We start from the raw sequence: 20,724 nt of genomic DNA, 5'->3' as shown, positions 1-20,724 counted from the left end.
TTGATTTCCATTCCATTCCATTCCATTCCATTCCATTCCATTCCATTCCATTCCATTCCATTTCATTCATTCCATTCCATTCCATTCCATTCCATTCCATTCCATTCCATTCCATTCCATTCCACTCTGGTTGATTCCATTCAGTTCCGTTTCGTTCCATTCCGTCCCGTCCCGACCCGTCCCGTCCCATCCCGTCCCGTCCCGTCCCATTCCATTCTACTCGGGTTGATTCCATTCCGTTCCGTTCCGTTCCGTTCCTTTCCGTTCAGTTCCGTTCCGTTCTGTTCCACTCGGGTTGATTCAATTCCATTCTGTTACATTCCATTAAATTCCGTTCCATTCCAGTACTTTCTGCGTTGTTCTACCCGGGTTGATTCAATTCCTTTCTATTCCATTGAATTCCATTCCATTGAATTCCATTCCATTGAATTCCATTCCATTGAATTCCATTGAATTCCATTGAATTCCATTGAATTCCATTCCATTCCATTCCATTCCATTCCATTCCATTCCATTCCATTCCATTCCATTCCATTCCATTCCATTCCATTCCATTCCATCCCATCCCATCCCATCCCATCCCATCCCATCCCATCCCATCCCATCCCATCCCATCCCATCCCATCCCATCCCATCCCATCCCATCCCATCCCATCCCATCCCATCCCATCCCATCCCATCCCATCCCATCCCATCCCATCCCATCCCATCCCATCCCATCCCATCCCATCCCATCCCATCCCATCCCATCCCATCCCATCCCATTCCATTCCATTCCATTCCATTCCATTCCATTCCGTTCTACATGAGTTGATTCCATTCCATTCCATTCCATTCCATTCCAATCCATTCCATTCCATTCCATTCCTCTCACTCGGGTTGATTCAATTCCATTCTATTCCATTCCATTCCGTTCCGTTCCATTCCATTCCGATCCGTTCCGTTCCATTCTACTCGGGTTGATTCAATTCAGTTCTATTCCATTCCTTTCCATTCCATTCCATTCCACTCTTTTAAATTGTACTCGGGCTGATTCCATTCCACTCCATTCCATTCCATTCCATTCCATTCCATTCCATTCCAGTCCATTCCATTCCATTCTACTTGGGTTGATTCCATTCCATTCCATTCCATTCCATTCCATTCCATTCCATTCCATTCCATTCCAATCCATTCCATTCTACTCGGGATGATCATTCCATTCCATTCCATTCCATTCCATTCCATTCCATTCCTTTCACTCGGGTTGATTCAATTCCATTCTATTCCTTTCCATTCCGTTCCATTCCATTCCGTTCCATTCCGTTCCGTTCAGTTCTACTCGGGTTGATTCAATTCAATTCTATTCCATTCCATTCCATTCTATTCCATTCCATTCCATTCCATTCCATTCCATTCCATTCCGTTGTACTCGGGTTGACTCCATTCCATTCCATTCCATTCCATTCCATTCCATTCCATTCCATTCCATTCCATTCCACTCCACTCCATTCCATTCCATTCTACTTGGGTTGATTCCATTCCATTCCATTCCGTTCCATTCCATTCCATTCTACTCGGGTTGGTTCCATTCCATTGCATTCCATTCCTTTCCATTCCATTCCATTCCATTCCATTCCATTCCATTCCATTCCATTCCATTCCATTCCATTCCATTCCATTCCATTCCATTCCATTCCATTCTACTCGGGTTCATTCCATTCTATTCCGTTTCGTCTCGTCCTCTCCCGTCCCGTCCCGTCCCGTCCCGTTCCGTTCCGTTCTACTCGGGTTGATTCCATTCCGTTCCGTTCCGTTCCGTTGCGTTCTTTTCTGTTCCATTCCGTTCCATTCTACTCGGGTTGATTCAATTCCATTCTATTCCATTCCATTCCATTCCGTTCCGTTCCGCTATGTTCCGCATTGATCTACTCGGGTTGATTCAATTCCATTCTATTCCATTCCATTCCTTTCCATTCCATTCCATTCCATTCCATACTATTCCATTCCGTTCTACTCGGGTTGGTTCCATTGAGTTCCGTTCCATTACGTTCCGTCCCGTCCCGTCCCGCCCCGTCCCGTCCTGTCCCGTCCCGTCCCGTCCCGTTCCGTGCCGTTCTACTCGGGTTGATTCCATTCCATTCCGTTCCGTTCCGTTCCGTTCCGTTCCGTTCTGTTCCATTCCATTCCGTTCTACTCGGGTTGATTCAATTCCATTCTATTCCATTCCATTCTATTCCGTTCCGTTCCACTATGTTCCGCGTTGATCTACTCGGGTTGATTCAATTCCATTCTATTCCATTCCATTCCTTTCCATTCCATTCCATTCCATTCCATACTATTCCATTCCATTCTACTCGGGTTGATTCCATTGAGTTCCGTTCCGTTCCGTTCCGTCCCGTCCCGTCCCGTCCTGTCCCGTCCCGTGCGGTTGTACTTGGGTTGATTCCATTCCATTCTGTTCCGTTCCGCTCCGTTCCATTCTATTCCATTCCGTTCCGTTCTACTCGGGTTGATTCAATTCCATTCTATTCCATTCCATTCCATTCTGTTCCGTTCCGCTATGTTCCGGGTCGATCTACTCGGTTTGATTCAATTCCTTTCTATTCTATTCCATTCCATTCCATTCCATTCCATTCCATTCCATTCCATTCCATTCTACTCGGGTTGATTCCATGCCGTTCCATTCCGCTCCATTCCATCCCATCCCGACCCGTCCCGTCCCGTCCCGTACGGTCCCATCCCATTCCGTTCTGCTCGGGTTGATTCCGTTCCATTCCGTTCCGTTCCTTTCCATTCCGTTCCACTCCGTTCCACGCGGGTTGATTGAATTCCATTCTATTAAATTGAATTCCATTCCATTCCATTCCATTCCATTCTACTCGGATTGATTCCATTCCATTCCATTCCATTCCAGTCCATTCCAATCCATTCCATTCTACTCGGGTTGATTCCATTCCATTCCATTCCATTCCATTCCATTCCATTCCATTCCATTCCATTCCGTTCTACTCGGGTTGATTCCATTCCATTCCATTCCATTCCATTCCATTCCACACGGGTTGGTTCCATTCTGTTCTGTTCCGTCCCGACATGTCCCATCCCGTCCCGTCCCGTCCCGTCCCATCCCGTTCCATTCTACTCGGGTTGATTCCATTCCATTCCGTTCCGTTCCGTTCCGTTCCGTTCCATTCCGTTCCGTTCGGTTCGTTCCGTTCTATTCCATTCCGTTCTATTCCATTCCGTTCCACTCTACTCGGGTTAATTCAATTCCATTCTAATCCATTCCATTCCATTCCGTTCCGTTCCGCTATGGTGTGCGTCGATCTACTCGGGTTGATTCAATTCCATTCTATTCCATTCCATTCCATTGCATTCCATTCCATTCCATTCCATTCCATTCCATATAAAATATATTTGGTGAAACTTGATACTGCATGTACAGTATACAATATATATTTGGTGAAATTTGATATTTTATATAAAGTATATAATATATATTTGGTGAAATTTGATATTTTATGTACAGTATATAATACATATTGGGTGAAATTTGATATTTTATGTACAGTATGTAATATGTATTTGGTGAAATTACATATTTTATGTACACTATATAATATATATTTGCTGAAACTTGATATTTTATGTACAGTATATAATATGTATTTGGTGTACTTTTCTATTTTATGTACAGTATATAATATATATTTGGTTTACTTTGATATTTTATGTACAGTTTATAATATATATTTGGGGTATTTTGATATTTCATGTAAAGTATATAATATATATTTGGTGTATTTTCATATTCTATGTACAGTATATAATATATATTTGGTGTAGTCTCATATTTTACGTACAGAATATAAAGTACATTTGGTGTACTTTGATATATTATGTATAGTATATAACATATATTTGGTGAGCTTTGATATTTTATGTAGAGTATATAATTTATATTTTGTGTATTTTCAAATATAATGTACAGTATTTAATATATATTTGGTGTACTTTTATATTTTAAGTACAGTATATAATATGTATTTAGTGTAATTTGATATTTTATGTACAGTACATAATATAAATTTAGTGTGCTTTGATATTTTATGTACAGTATATAATATAAATTTGGTGTACTTTGATAACTTATGTACAGTATATAATATATATTTTGTGTATTTTCACACTTTATGTACAGTATATAACGTATATTTGGTATACTTTTAAACTTTATGTACAGTATATAATATATATTTGGGATATTTCGATATTTTAAGTACAGTATACAATATATATTGGGAGTACTGTGATATTTTATGTACAGTATATATTATATATTCGGTGTATTGTGATATTTTATGCACAGTATATAGTATATATTTGGTGTACTTTGATATTTCATATACAGTATATAGTATACTTTTGGTGTAGTGTGATATTTTATGTATAGTATATAATATATATTTGGTGTACTGTGATATTTTGTACTGTATATAATATATTTGGTGTACTTTGATATTTTCTCTACAGTTTATAATATATATTTTGTGTAATTTTATATTATATCTACAGTATATAATATATATTTGGTGTACTTTGATATTTTAAATACAGTACTTAATATATGTTTGGTGTACTTAGATATATAATTTACAGTATATAATATTCATTTGGTGTAATTTGATATTTTATGTACAGTATATAATATGTATTTGGTGTACTGTGATATTTTATGTGCAGTATATAATATATATTTGGTGTACTGTGATATTTTATGTACGGTATATAATATATATTTGTTGTACTCTGATATTTTATTCACAGCATATAATGTATATTTGGTGTACTTTGATATTTTATGTACATTATATAGTATATCTTTGGTGTGCTTTGATAATTTATGTGCAGAATATAATATATATTTGGTGTACTGTTATATTTTATGTACAGTATATAATATATATTTGCTGTGCTTTTATATTTTATGTACACTATATACTATATCTTTGGTGTACTTTGATATTTTATCTACAGTATATAATATATATTTGGTGTATTTTCACACTTTATCTACAGTATATAATATATATTATGTGTACTTTTATATTTTATGTACAGTATATAATATATATATAGTGTGATTTGATATTTTATGTACAGTATATGATATATATTTGGTGAACTTTGACATTTTATGTAACGTATATAATATACATTTGGTGTCCATTGATATTTTATGTACAGTATATAATATATATTGGGTGTACTTTGATACTTTATGTAGTGTATATAATAAATATTTTGTGTATTTTCACATTTTATGTACAGTATATAATATATAATTTGTGTACTTTTACTATTTATGTACAGTGTATAATATGTATTTAGTTTAATTTGATATTTTATGTACAGTATATAATATATATTTGGTGTACTTTGATATTTTATGTACAGTATATAATATATGTTTGGTGTACATTTATAATTTATATACAGTATATAATATATATTTAGTTTAATTTGATATTTTATGTCCAGTATATAATATATATTTGGTGTGCTTTGAAATTTTATGTAATGTATGTGATATATATTTTGTGTATTTTCATATTTTATACGCAGTATATGATATATATTTGGTGTAATTTCATATTTTATGTACAGTATATAATGTGTATTTAGTGTAATTTGATATTTTGTGTACAATATATAATATACATTTGGTGAACCTCCACATTTTATGTACTGTATATAATATATAAATGGTGTCCTTTGATAGTTTATGTACAGTATATAATATACATTTGGGGTATTTTTATATTTTATGTACAGTATATAATATATATGGTGCACTGTGATATTTCATGTACAGTATATAATATATATTTCGTGTACTGTGATATATTATGTATAGTATATAATGTATATTTGGTTTACTTTGATATTTTATGTACAGTATATAATATATATATGGTGTTCTTTGATATTTTAAGTACAGTATATAATACACATTTGGTGTAATTTGGTATTTTATGTACAGTGTATAATATATATTTTGTATATTTTCATATTTCATGTACAGTATATAATATATATTTGCTGTACTTTTATATTTCATGTACGGTATATAATATTCATTTAGTGTAATTTGATATTTTTTGAACAGTATATAGTAAGTATTTGGTGTGCTTTGATATTTTCTGTACAGTATATGATATGTATTTGGTGTACTTTGATAATTTATGCACAGTATATAATACGTATTTTGTGTATTTTCATATTATATGTAAAGTATATAATGTATATGGTGTACTGTGATATATTAGGTACAGTACATAATATATTTTTGGTGTACTGTGATATTGTATGTACAGTATATAATGTATATCAGGTGTACTTTGATATTTTATGTACAGTATATAATGTATATTTGGTGTACTTTGATATTTTATGTACAGTATATAATATATGTTTGGTGTACATTTATAATTTATATACAGTATATAATATATATTTAGTTTAATTTGATATTTTATGTCCAGTATATAATATATATTTGGTGTGCTTTGAAATTTTATGTAAAGTATGTGATATATATTTTTTGTATTTTCATATTTTATACGCAGTATATGATATATATTTGGTGTAATTTCATATTTTATGTACAGTATATAATGTGTATTTAGTGTAATTTGATATTTTATGTACAATATATAATATACATTTGGTGAACCTTCACATTTTATGTACTGCATATAATATATAAATGGTGTCCTTTGATAGTTTATGTACAGTATATAATATACATTTGGGGTATTTTTATATTTTATGTACAGTATATAATATATATGGTGTACTGTGATATTTTATGTACAGTATATAATATATATTTCGTGTACTGTGATATATTATGTATAGTATATAATGTATATTTGGTTTACTTTGATATTTTATGTACAGTATATAATATATATATGGTGTGCTTTGATATTTTAAGTACAGTATATAATATATATTTGGTGTAATTTGGTATTTTATGTACAGTGTATAATATATATTTTGTATATTTTCATATTTCATGTACAGTATATAATATATATTTGCTGTACTTTTATATTTCATGTACGGTATATAATATTCATTTAGTGTAATTTGATATTTTATGAACAGTATATAGTAAGTATTTGGTGTGCTTTGATATTTTCTGTACAGTATATGATATGTATTTGGTGTACTTTGATAATTTATGCACAGTATATAATACGTATTTTGTGTATTTTCATATTATGTGTAAAGTATATAATGTATATGGTGTACTGTGATGTATTAGGTACAGTACATAATATATTTTTGGTGTACTGTGATATTGTATGTACAGTATATAATGTATATTAGGTGTACTTTGATATTTTTTGTACAGTATATAATGTATATTTGGTGTACTTTGATATTTCATATACAGTATAGAGTATATATTTTATATAATTTCATATTTTATGTACAGTGTATAATATATATTTGGTGTACTTTGATATTTTATGTATTGTATATAATACATATTTAGTGTAATTTGATATTTTATGTACTGTATATAATATATATTTGGTGTGCTTTGATATTTTATGTAAAGTATATAATATATATTTGGTGTAGTTTCATATTTTATGTGCAGTATAGTAAATATTTTGTGTATTTTCCCATTTATGTACAGTATAAAATAAATGTTTGGTGTACTTTTATATTTTATGTACAGTGTATAATATATATTATGTTTTATTTATTAATTTTAGTACACTATATAATTTATCTTTGGTGCGCTTTGATATATAATGTACAGTATATAATATGAATTTTGTGTACCTTGATATTTTATGTACTGTATATAATACGTATTTTGTGTATTTTCACATTTTATGTACAGTAGATAATATATATATGGTGTACTTTTATATTTTTTGTACAGTATATTGTATATATTTAGTTTAACTTGATATTTTATATATAGTATAAAATATACATTTTGTGAGATTTTATATTTCATGTACAGAATATAATATATATTTGGTGTACTTTAATATTTTATGTAGAGTACATAAAATATATTTGGTGAATTTTGACATTTTATGTTCAGTATAAAATATACATTTGGTGTCCTTTGATAATTTATGTACAGTATATAATATGCATTTGGTGTATTTTGATATTTTATGTATGGTATATAATATATATTTGGTGGACTTTGATATTTTATGTACAGTATATAATATATAATTTCCCTACTGTGATATTTTATGTACTTTATATCATGTATATTTGGTGTACTTTGATATTTTATGTACAGTATGTAATATATATTTTGTGTGCTTTGATAATATATGTACAGTATATAATATATATTTGGTGTACTGTGATATTTTATGTACAGTATATAATATATATTTTGTGAATTTTCGTATTTTATGTACAGCATCTAATATAGGTTTGTTGTACTTTTATATTTTATATATGGTATATAAAATTTATTTAGTGTAATTTCATATTTTATATACGGTACATAATATATATTTGGCGTGCTTTGGTATTTTATGTACAGCATATAATATATATTTGGTATACGTTGATATTTTATGTACAGTATATAATAAGTATTTTGTGTATTTTCACATTTTATGTACAGTATATAATATATATATGGTGTACTTTTACATTTTTTGTACAGTTTATAATATATATTTAGTTTAATTTGATATTTTTTGTACGGTATATAATATATATTTGGTGTACTTTGATATTTTATGTACAGTGTGTGATATGTATTTTGTGTATTTTCATATTTTATGCACAGTATATAATATATATTTGCTGTAATTTATATTTTATTTACAGTATATAATATGTATTTAGTGTAATTTGATATTTTATTTACAGTATGTAGTATATATTGGTTGGATTTTATATAATATGTACAGTATATAATTTATGTTTGGTGTATTTTGATATTTTATGTACAGTATATAATAAATATTTGGTGTACTTTGCTATTTTATGTACATTACGTAATATATATTGTGTATATTTTCATATTTTATGTACAGTATATAAGATATATTTGGTGTACTTTTATATTTTATGTATAGTATATAATATTTATTTAGTGTAAGTTGATATTTTATGTTCAGTATGTAATATATATTTAGAATGCTTTGATATTTTATGTACAGTATATAATATATATTTGGTGTACTTTAATATATTATGTACTGTATATAATGCGTATTTTGTGTATTTTCACATTTCATGTACAGTATGAAATATATATTTGGTATACTTTATATTTTATGTACAGTGTATAATATATAATTATTTTAAATTTATATTTTGTGTACAGTATATAATTTATATTTGGTGTACTTTGATAATTTATATACAGTATGTGATATATATTTTGTGTATTTTCATATTTTATGCACAGTGTATAATATATATTTGGTGTACTTTTATATTTTATGTACACTATGTAGTATGTATTTATTGTAATTTGATATTTTAAATACTGTATATAATATATATTTGGTGTACTTCGATATATTATGTACAGTATATCATATATATTTGGGGTATTTTGATATTTTACGTACAGTATATAACATATATGGTGCATTGTGATATTTTATGCGCAGTATATAATACATATTTGGTGTACTCTGATATTTTATGTACAGTATATAATACGTATTTAGTGTATTTTCACATTTTATGTACAGTATATAATATGAATTTGGTGTACTTTCGTATTTTATGTACCGTATAAAATATGTATTTAGTTTAATTTGAAATTTTATGTACAGGATATAATATTTATTTGGTGTACTTTGATATTTTATGTACAGTATATAATATGTATTTAGTGTAATTTGAGATTTTATGTATAGTATATAATATATATTGGGTGTACTTTTATATTTAATGTACTGTATATTGTGAATATTTGGTGTACTGTGATATTTTTTGTGCAGTATATAATGTATATTTGGTGTACTTTGATATTTTATGTATGGTATATAATATATATTTGGTGTGCTTTGATATTTTATGTAGAATATATAATATATATTTGGTGTACTTTGATACTTTATGTACAGTATATAATATATATGGTATATTTTCATATTTTACTTACAGTATATAATGTATATTTGCTGATCTTCTATATTTTATGTACAGTATATAATATTTATTTAGTGTAATTTGATCTTTTATGTACCGTGTATAATATATATTTGGCGTATTTCTATATTTTATGTACAGTATATAATATATGGTGTATTGTGATATATTATGTACAGTATATAATATATATTTGGTGTACTGTGATATTTTAGGTTCAGTGTATTGTGAATATTTGGTGTATTTTCATATTTTATGTACAGTATATTATACATATTTGGTGTACTTAGATATTTTATGTAAAGTATATAATATATATTTTGTGTGCTTTCATATTTTATGTACAGAATATAATAAATATTTCGGGTATTTAGATATTTTATGTACCGTATATATTATATATGAGGTGTATTGTGATATTTTATGTAGAGTCTATAATATATGTTTGGAGTACTGTGATGTATTATGTACACTATATAATGTATAATTGGTGTGCTTTGATATTTTATGTACATTGTATTATATATTTGGTATACTTTGATATTTTATATACTGTATATATAATATATTTTTTATATTTTCATCTTTTATGTGCAGTATGTAATATATATGTGGTGTACTTTTATATTTTATGTATGGTATATAATATTTATTGACTGTAATTTCATATTTTATACACAGTACATAATATATATTTGGTGTGCTTTGGTATTTTATGTACAGCATATAATATATATTTGGTGAACTTTGGTATTTTATGTACAGTTTATAATACGTATTTTGTGTAATTTCACATTTTATGTACAGTATATAATATATATTTGGTGTACTTTTATATTTTATGTACGGTATATAATATATATTTAGTTTAATTTGATATTTTTTGTACAGTATATTATATATATTTGGTGTACTTTGATAATTTATGTGCAGTATGTGATATATACTTTGTGTATTTTCATATTTTATGCAAAGTGTATAATATATATTTGGTGTACTTTTATATTTTATGTACAGTATATAGTATGTATTTAGTGTAATTTGATATTTTGTACAGTATATAATGTATATTAGGTGAAATTTGATATCTTATGTACAGTGTATAATATACATTTGGTGCCCTTTGATATTTTATGTACAGGATACAATATATATTTGGGTTATTTTGATATACTGTGTGCGGTATATAATATATATTTAGAGTACTTTTATATTTTATGTGCAGTATATAATATACACTTGGTGTACTGTGATACAGTATGTACAGTATATAATGTATAATTGGTGTACTTTGATATTTTATGTACAATATATAATATATATTTGGTGTACTTTCATATTTTATATACAATATATAATATACATTTGTTGTACTGTGATATTTTATGAACAGTATATAATATATATTTGGTGTAACGTGATATTTTATGTATAGTATATAATATGTACTTTGTGTGTTTTCCAATTTTATGTACAGTATATAATATATGTTTGGTGTACTTTGATAGTTTATGTACAGTATATAATATATATTTGGTTTACCTTGATATATTATATAGAATATATTATATACATTTGTTATACTATGATATTTTATGAGCTGTGTATAATATATATTTGGTGTACTGTGATATTGTATGTACGGAATATATTTTTTATTTGGTGTGCTTTGATATTTTATGTACAGCATATAATATATATTTTGTATATTTTCATATTTTATGTACAGCATATAATATATATTTGTTGTAATTTTTTATTTTATGTTCAGTATATAATATGTATTTTATTTAATTTGATATTTTATGCGCAGTATATAATATATGTTTGGTGAGCTTTGATATTTTTTGTTCAGTATATAATATACATTTGGTGTTCTTTCATATTTTATGTACAGTATATAATATATATTTTGTGTATTTTCACATTTTATGTACAGTATATATGTTTTGTGTATTTTGATAGTTTATGTACATTATTTAATACATATTTGGTGTACTTTGATATATTATATAGAATATATAATATACATTTGTTATACTGTGATATTTTGTAAGCTGTATATAATATATATTTGGTATACTGTAATATTTTATGTATAGTATATGATATATTTGGTGTACTTTGATATTTTATGTACAGTTTATAATATTTATTTGGCGTACTTTGATATTTTATTTACAGTGTATAACATATATTTCGTGTATTTTGATATTTTAAGTACAGAACCTAATATAAATTTAGTGTACTGAGACCCATAATTGACAGTAAATAATATTCGTTTGGTTTAATTTTATATTTTACGTAGAGTATATAACGTATATTTGGTGTACTTTGATATTTTATGTACAGTATATAATATATATTTGGTGTACTGTGATATTTTAGGTAGTTTACATCATATATATTTGGTGTACTTTGATATTTTATGTACAGTATATAATACATATTTGGTGTGCTTCGATATTTTATGAAGAGTATATAACGTATATTTGGTGTACGTTGACATTTTATGTAGAGAATATAATATATATTTTGTGAACTTTGATATTTTATGCACACTATAAATTATTGATTTGGTGTACTTTGATATTTTATGAACCGTAGATAAAATATAATTAGTGTACGATGATATTTTATGTACACTATATAATATATATTTGGTGCACTGTGATATTTTATGTACAGAATATGAGGTATACTTGGTGTACTTTGTTATATTATGTACAGTGTATAATATATATTTGGTGTGCTTTGATATTTTATGTAAAGTATATAAAATATATTTGGTGTACTGTGATATTTTACGTACGCTATATAATGTATATTAGGTGTACTTTAATATATTACGAACTGTATATTATAGGTATTTTGTGTATTTTCACATTTTATGTACAGTGTATAATATATGTTTCTGTACTCTTATGTTTTATGTACACCATGTAATATATATTTAGTTTAATTTGATATATTATGTACAGTATATAATATATATTTGGTGTACTGTGATATTTTATCTAAAGTATTTGATATGTATTTTGTGTATTTTCATAACTTATGTACAGTACATAAAATATATTTGGTGTAATTTTATATATTATGTACAGTATATAACATATATTTAGTGAAATTTGATATTTTATGTACAGTATAAAATATATATCTGGTGTGATTTTATATTTATGTACAGTATATAATATATATTTGGGGTATTTTGATATTTTAACTACAGTATATAATATACATTTGGAGTACTTTGATATTTTATGTACAGTATATAATATGCAATTGGTGTTCTCTGATATTTTATATACAATATAGAATATATATTTGTTGTACTGTGATATTTTATGCAAAGTATATAATATATATTTGGTGTACTGTGATATTTTATGTACAGTGTATAATATATATTTTGTGTATTTTCATATTTTATGTACAGTATATAATATATATTTGGTGTACATTTCTATTTTATGTACAGTATATAATATATATTTAGTTTAATTTGATATTTTATATACAGTAAATAACAAATAATTGGTGAACTTTGACCTTTTATCTACACTATATTATATACATTTGGTGTCTTTAGATATTTTATGTACAGTGGATAATATATATTTGGGGTTTTTTGATATTTTATGTACAGTTTATAATAAGTATTATGTGTATATTCACATTTTATGTACAGTATATAGTATATATTCGGTGAACTTTTACATATTATGTACAGTATATAATCTGTATTTAGTGTAATTTGATATTTTATGTAAAGTATATAATATATATTTGGTGTGATTTGATATTTTATGTACAGTATATAATATATATTTGGTGTAGTTTGATATTTTACGTACAGTATATAATAAGTTTTTTGTGTATTTTCATATTTTATGTACAGTATATAATATACTTGGTGTAATTTTATATTTTATGTTGAGTATAAAATATATTTTTTGTACAGATTCATATTTTACGTACAGTATATAATATATATTTGGTGTACTTTGATATTTTATGTACAGTATGTGATATGTATTTTGTGTATTTTCATATTTTATGTACAGTATGTATTATATATTTGGTGTACTTTCATATATTTTTCGAATTATAGAATATGTATTTAGTGTAATTTGTTATTTTATGTACAGTATATAATATATATTTGGTGTGATTTTACATTTTACGTACAGCTTATAATATATATTTCGTGTACTTTGATATTTCATGTACAGTATATAATATATTTTTGGTGTACTTTGATATTTTTTGTACAGAATATAATATATATTTCGGGTATTTTGATAATTTATGTACAGTATATAAAATATATATTGTTTATTGTGATAATCTATGTACAATATATAATATGTATTTGGTGTACTGTGATATTTTACGTGCAATATATAATGTATAATTGGTGTAATTTGATATTTTATGCACAGTATATAATATATATTTGGTGTGCTTTGATATTTTATGTACAGTAATTGATATGAGTTTTGTGTATTTTCATATTTTATTTACAGCATATAATATATATTTTGTGTACTTTTATATTTTATTTACAGTATATAATATGTATTTAGTGTAATTTCGTATTTTATGTACAGAATATAATATATATTTGGTGTGATTTTATATTTTACGTACAGTATATAATATATATTTGCTGCGGTTTGGTATTTTATGTACAGCATATAATATATATTTGGTGTATTTGATATTTCATGTACAGTATGTAATATGTATTTACTGTAAATTGATATATCATTTTCAGTATATAATATATATTTGATATGATTTCATATTTTATGTTCAGTATATAATATATATTTGGGGTATTTTGTTGTTTTACGTATGGTATATATTATATATTTGGTGTACTTTTATATTTTATGAATGGTATATAATATATACTTGGTGTATTGTGATATTGTATGTACAGTATAAAAAGTATATTTGCTGTACTTTGATATTTTATGTATAGTATATAAAATATATTTGTTGTACATTGATATTTTATGTACCGTATATAATATATATTTTGTAGATGTTCATATTTTATGTACAGTATATAATATATATTTGGTTTACTTTTATATTTTATGTAAGGTATATAATATTTATTTAGTGTAATTTGATATCTAATGTACAGTATATAATATATATTTAGTATAATTTGATATTTTAAGTACAGTATATAATATATATTTGGTGAACGTTGATATCTTATGTAGAGTACATAATATACATTTGGGGCCCTTTGATATTTTATGTACAGTATATAAAATATATTTGTGGTATTTTGATAGTTTATGTACAGTATGTTATACGTATTTTGTGCATTTTCACATTTTATGTACAGTACATAATATATATTTGGTGTGATTTTATATTTTATGTACCGTATATAATTTATATTTGGTGTACTTTGAAATTTTATTTACAGTATACAATATATATTTGGTGTTCTTTGATAACTTATGTACAGTATCTGATATATATTTTGTGTATTTTCACATTTTATGCACAGTGTATAATATATATTTGGAGTAATTTTATATTTTATGTACAGAATACAATATATAATTGGTGTAATTTATATTTTATGTACAGTATATAATATGTATTTAGTGTAATTTGATATTTTATTTACAGTAGGTAGTATATATTGGTTGGATTTTATATAATATGTACAGTATATAATTTATATTTGGTGTAATTTGATATTTTATGTACAGAATATAATATATATTTGGTGTACTTTGAAATTTTCTGTACCTTATATAATATATATTGTGTATATTTTCATATTTTATGTACAGTATATAAGATATATTTGGTGTACTTTTATATTTTATGTATAGTATATAATATTTATTTAGTCTAATTTGATATTTTATGTACAGTATGTAATATATATTTAGAGTGCTTTGATATTTTATGTACAGTATATAATATATATTTGGTGTAGTTTAATATATTTTGTACTGTATATAATACGTATTTTGTGTATTTTCACATTTTATGTACAGTATAAAATACATATTTGGTGTACTTTTTTATTTTCTGTACAGTGTATAATATATATTTAGTTTAAATTTATATTTTATGTACAGTATATAATATATATTTGGTGTACTTTGATAATTTATGTGCAGTATGTGATATAAAATTTGTGTATTTTCATATTTTATGCACAGTGTATAATATATATTTGGTGTATTTTATATTTTCTGTACAGTATATAGTATGTATTTAGTGTAATTTGAAATTTTTTGTACAGTGTATAACATGTATTTGGTGTACTTTGATATTTTATGTACAGTATATAATATATATTTTTGGGGTATTTTGATATTTTATGTATAGTTTGTAATATATATGGTGCATTGTGATTTTTTTGTGCAGTATATAATACATATTTGGTGTACTGTAATATTTTATGTGCAGTATATAATGTATAATTGTTGTACCTTGATATTTTATGTATAGTATATAATATAAATTTGGTGTCATTTGATATTTTATGTACAGTATGTGATATGTATTTTGTGTATTTTCATATTTTATGTACAGTATATTATATATTTGGTGTACTTTTATAATTTATGTACAATATATAATATGTATTAAGTGTAATTTGATATTTTATGTACAGTATATAACATATATTTAGTAGAAATTCATATTTTATGTACAGTATATAATATATATTTGTTGAACTTTGACATTTTATGTACAGTTTATAATATACATATGGTGCCTTTGATATTTTATGTACAGTATATAATATACATCTGTGGTATTCTGATAATTTATGTACAGTATATAATATATATTTTGTGTACTTTCACATTTTATGTACAGTATATAATATATATTGTTGTACATTTATCTTTTCTGTACAGTATATAATATTTCTTTAGTGTAATTTTATATCTTATGTACAGTATATTATATATATTTAATATAATTTGATATTTTATGTACAGTATGTAATATATATTTGGTGAACTTTGATATCTTATGTACATTATATAATATAGATTTGGTGCCCTTTGATATTTTATGTACATTATATAATGTATATTTGTAGTATTTCGATATTTTATGTACAGTATAATATATGTTTTGTTTACTTTCATATTTTATGCACAGTATAAAAGATATACTTCTTGTACCTTTATATTTTATGTACGGTATATAATATTTATTGAGTGTAACTTGATATCTTATGTACATTATATAATATATATTTGGCATGCTTTGATATTTTATGTACAGTATATAATATATATTTGGTGTACTTTGATATTTTATGTACAGTATATAATATATATTTGGGGTATTTTGATATTTTATGTACAGTATATAATATATATTTGGTGTACTGAGATATTTTATGTGCAGTATATAATGTATAATTGGTGTACTTTGATATTTTATGTACAGTATTTAATATATATTTGGTGTATTTTGATATTTTATGTACAGTATAGAATATATATTTTGTGTAATTTCACATTTTATGTACATTACATAACATATATTTGTTGTACTTTTATATGTTTTGTTCCGTATATAATATTTATTTAGTGTAATTTGACATCTTATGTACAGTATATAATATATATTTGGTGTGCTTTGATATTTTATGTACAGTATGTGATATGAGTTTTGTGTATTTTCATATTTTATGTACAGTATATAATATATATTTGGTGTACTTTTATATTTTATGTACAGTATAGAATATGTATTTAGTGTAAATTGATATTTTATGTTTAGTACATAATATATATTTGGTGTGATTTAATATTTTAGGTACAGTATATAATATATATTTGGGTATTTTGATATTTTATGTATGGTATGTAATATATATTTGGTGTACGTTGATATTTTGTGTACAGTATATAATACATGCTTGGTGTACTGTGACATTGTATGTACAGTATATAATACATATTTGCTGTACTTTGTAATTTTATGTGCAGAAATAACACATATGTTGTATAATTTCATATTTCATGTACAGAATATAATATATGTTTGTTGTACTTTTATATTTCATATACTGTATATAATATTTATTTGGTGTAATTTGATAATTTATGCAGAGAATATAATACGTATTTTGTGTATTTTAACATTTTCTGTACACTATATAATATATAGTTAGTTTAACTTGATATTTTCTGTACAGTATTTAATATATATTTGGTGTAATTTGATATTTTATGTAAAGTATGCGATATGTATTTTGTGTATTTTCATATTTTATCTACAGTATATAATATACATTTGGGGTACTTTTATATTTTAGGTACAGTATATAATATGTATTTAGAGTTATTTGATATTTTATGTACAGTATATAATATATATATGGTGTACTGTGATATGTTATTTAATATATATTTGAGGTATTTTTATATTTTACGTACAGTATATAATATGTATTTGGTGGGCTTTGACATTTTGAGTACAGTATATAATATATATTTGGTGTAGTTTCATATTTTATGTACAGTATGAGATATATATTTTGTGTATTTTCATAATTTATGCACAGTACATAATATATATTTGGTGTACTATTATATTTTATGTACAATACATAACATGTATTTAGGGTAATTTGATATTTTATGTACAGTACATAATATATATTTGGTGTGACTTTTTATTTTATGTACAGTATATAATATGTATTTGGTGTACTTTGATATTTTATGTACAGTACACAATGTATATTTGGTGCACTTTGATATTTTATGTACAGTGTATTAAATATATTTGGCGCACTTTGATATTTTATGTACAGTATACAATATATATTTGTTGTACTTTTATATTTTATGTATGGTATATAATATTTGTTTAGTGTAATTTCATATTTTATGTACTGTACATAATATATATTTGGTGTGCTTTGATATTTTATGTACAGCATATAATATATATTTGGTGTAATTTGATACTTTATGTACAGTATATAAGTATTTTGTGTATTTTCATATTTTATTACAGTATATAATATATATTTGGTGTGATTTTATATTTTATGTACAGGATATAATATATATTTGGTGTACTTTGATATTTTATGTACAGTATATAATATATATTTGGTGTACTTTGATATTTTATGTACAGTATGTAAAATATATTTGGTGTACTTTGATATTTTATATACAGTTTATAATATATATTTTGTATATTTTCATATTTTATGTACAGTATATAATATATACTTGGTGCACTTTTATATGTTATGTATGGTATAAAATCTTTATTTAGTGTGATTTCATATTTTATGTACAGTACATAATATATATTTGGTGTGCTTTCGTATGTTATGTACAGCATATAATATATATTTGGTGTACTTTGATATTTTATGTAAAGAATATAATACGTATTTTGTGTATTTTCACATTTTATGTACAGTACATAATATATATTTGGTGCACTTTTATGTTTTATGTACAGTATATAATATAAATTTAGTTTAATTTGATATATTTTGGACAGTATAGAATATATATTTTGTGTACTTTGATAATTTACGTACAGTGTGTGATATGTATTTTGTGTATTTTCATATTTTATGGACAGTATATAATATTTATTTGGTGTACTTTTATTTTTTGTTTAGTATATAATATGTATTTAGTGTAATTTGATATTTTATGTGCAGTATGTAATATATAGGGTGTGATTTTATATTATATGTACAGTATATAATATATATTTGGTGTGCTTTGATATTTTTTGTACAGTATATAATATATATTTTGGTGTACTTTGATATTTTATGTACATTATATAATATTTATTTTGTATATTTTCATATTTTACGTACAGTATATAAGATATACTAGGTGTACTTTTTTATTTTATGTATAGTGTATAATATTTATTTAGTGTAATTTGTTTTTTTAGGTACAGTATGTAATATATATTTTTAGTGCTTTGATATTTTATGTAGAGTATATAATATATATTTGGTGTACTTTAATATATTATGTACTGTATATAATACGTATTTTGTGTATTTTCACATTTTATGTACGGTATAAAATATATGTTCGGTGTACTTTCATATATTATGTACAGTGTACAATATATATTTTGTTTAAATTGACATTATATGTACAGCATATAATATATATTTGGTGTACTTTGATAGTTTATGCACAGTATGTGTTATATATTTTGTGTATTTTCATATTTTATGCACAGTATATAATATATATTTGGAATACTGTGATATTTTATGTACAGTATATTATATATGTTGTGTAGATTCATATTTTATGTACAGTATAAAATGTACATTTGGTGTACTTTTATATTTTATATACAGTATATAATATATATTTAGTTTAATTTGATATTTTATGTACAGTATATAATATACATTTGGTGTACTTTGATATTTTATGTACAGTATATAAAATATATTTGGTGTACTTTGATATTTTATGTACAGTATACAATATATATTTTGTATATTTTCATATTTTATGTGCAGAATATAATATATATTTGGTGTACTTT

The sequence above is a fragment of the Gorilla gorilla genome, chromosome 17 (genome assembly GCF_029281585.2).
Source record: "Gorilla gorilla gorilla isolate KB3781 chromosome 17, NHGRI_mGorGor1-v2.1_pri, whole genome shotgun sequence".
In the NCBI taxonomy this organism is placed as follows: Eukaryota; Metazoa; Chordata; class Mammalia; order Primates; family Hominidae; genus Gorilla; species Gorilla gorilla.
Note: the sequence above shows the minus strand (reverse complement) of the source record.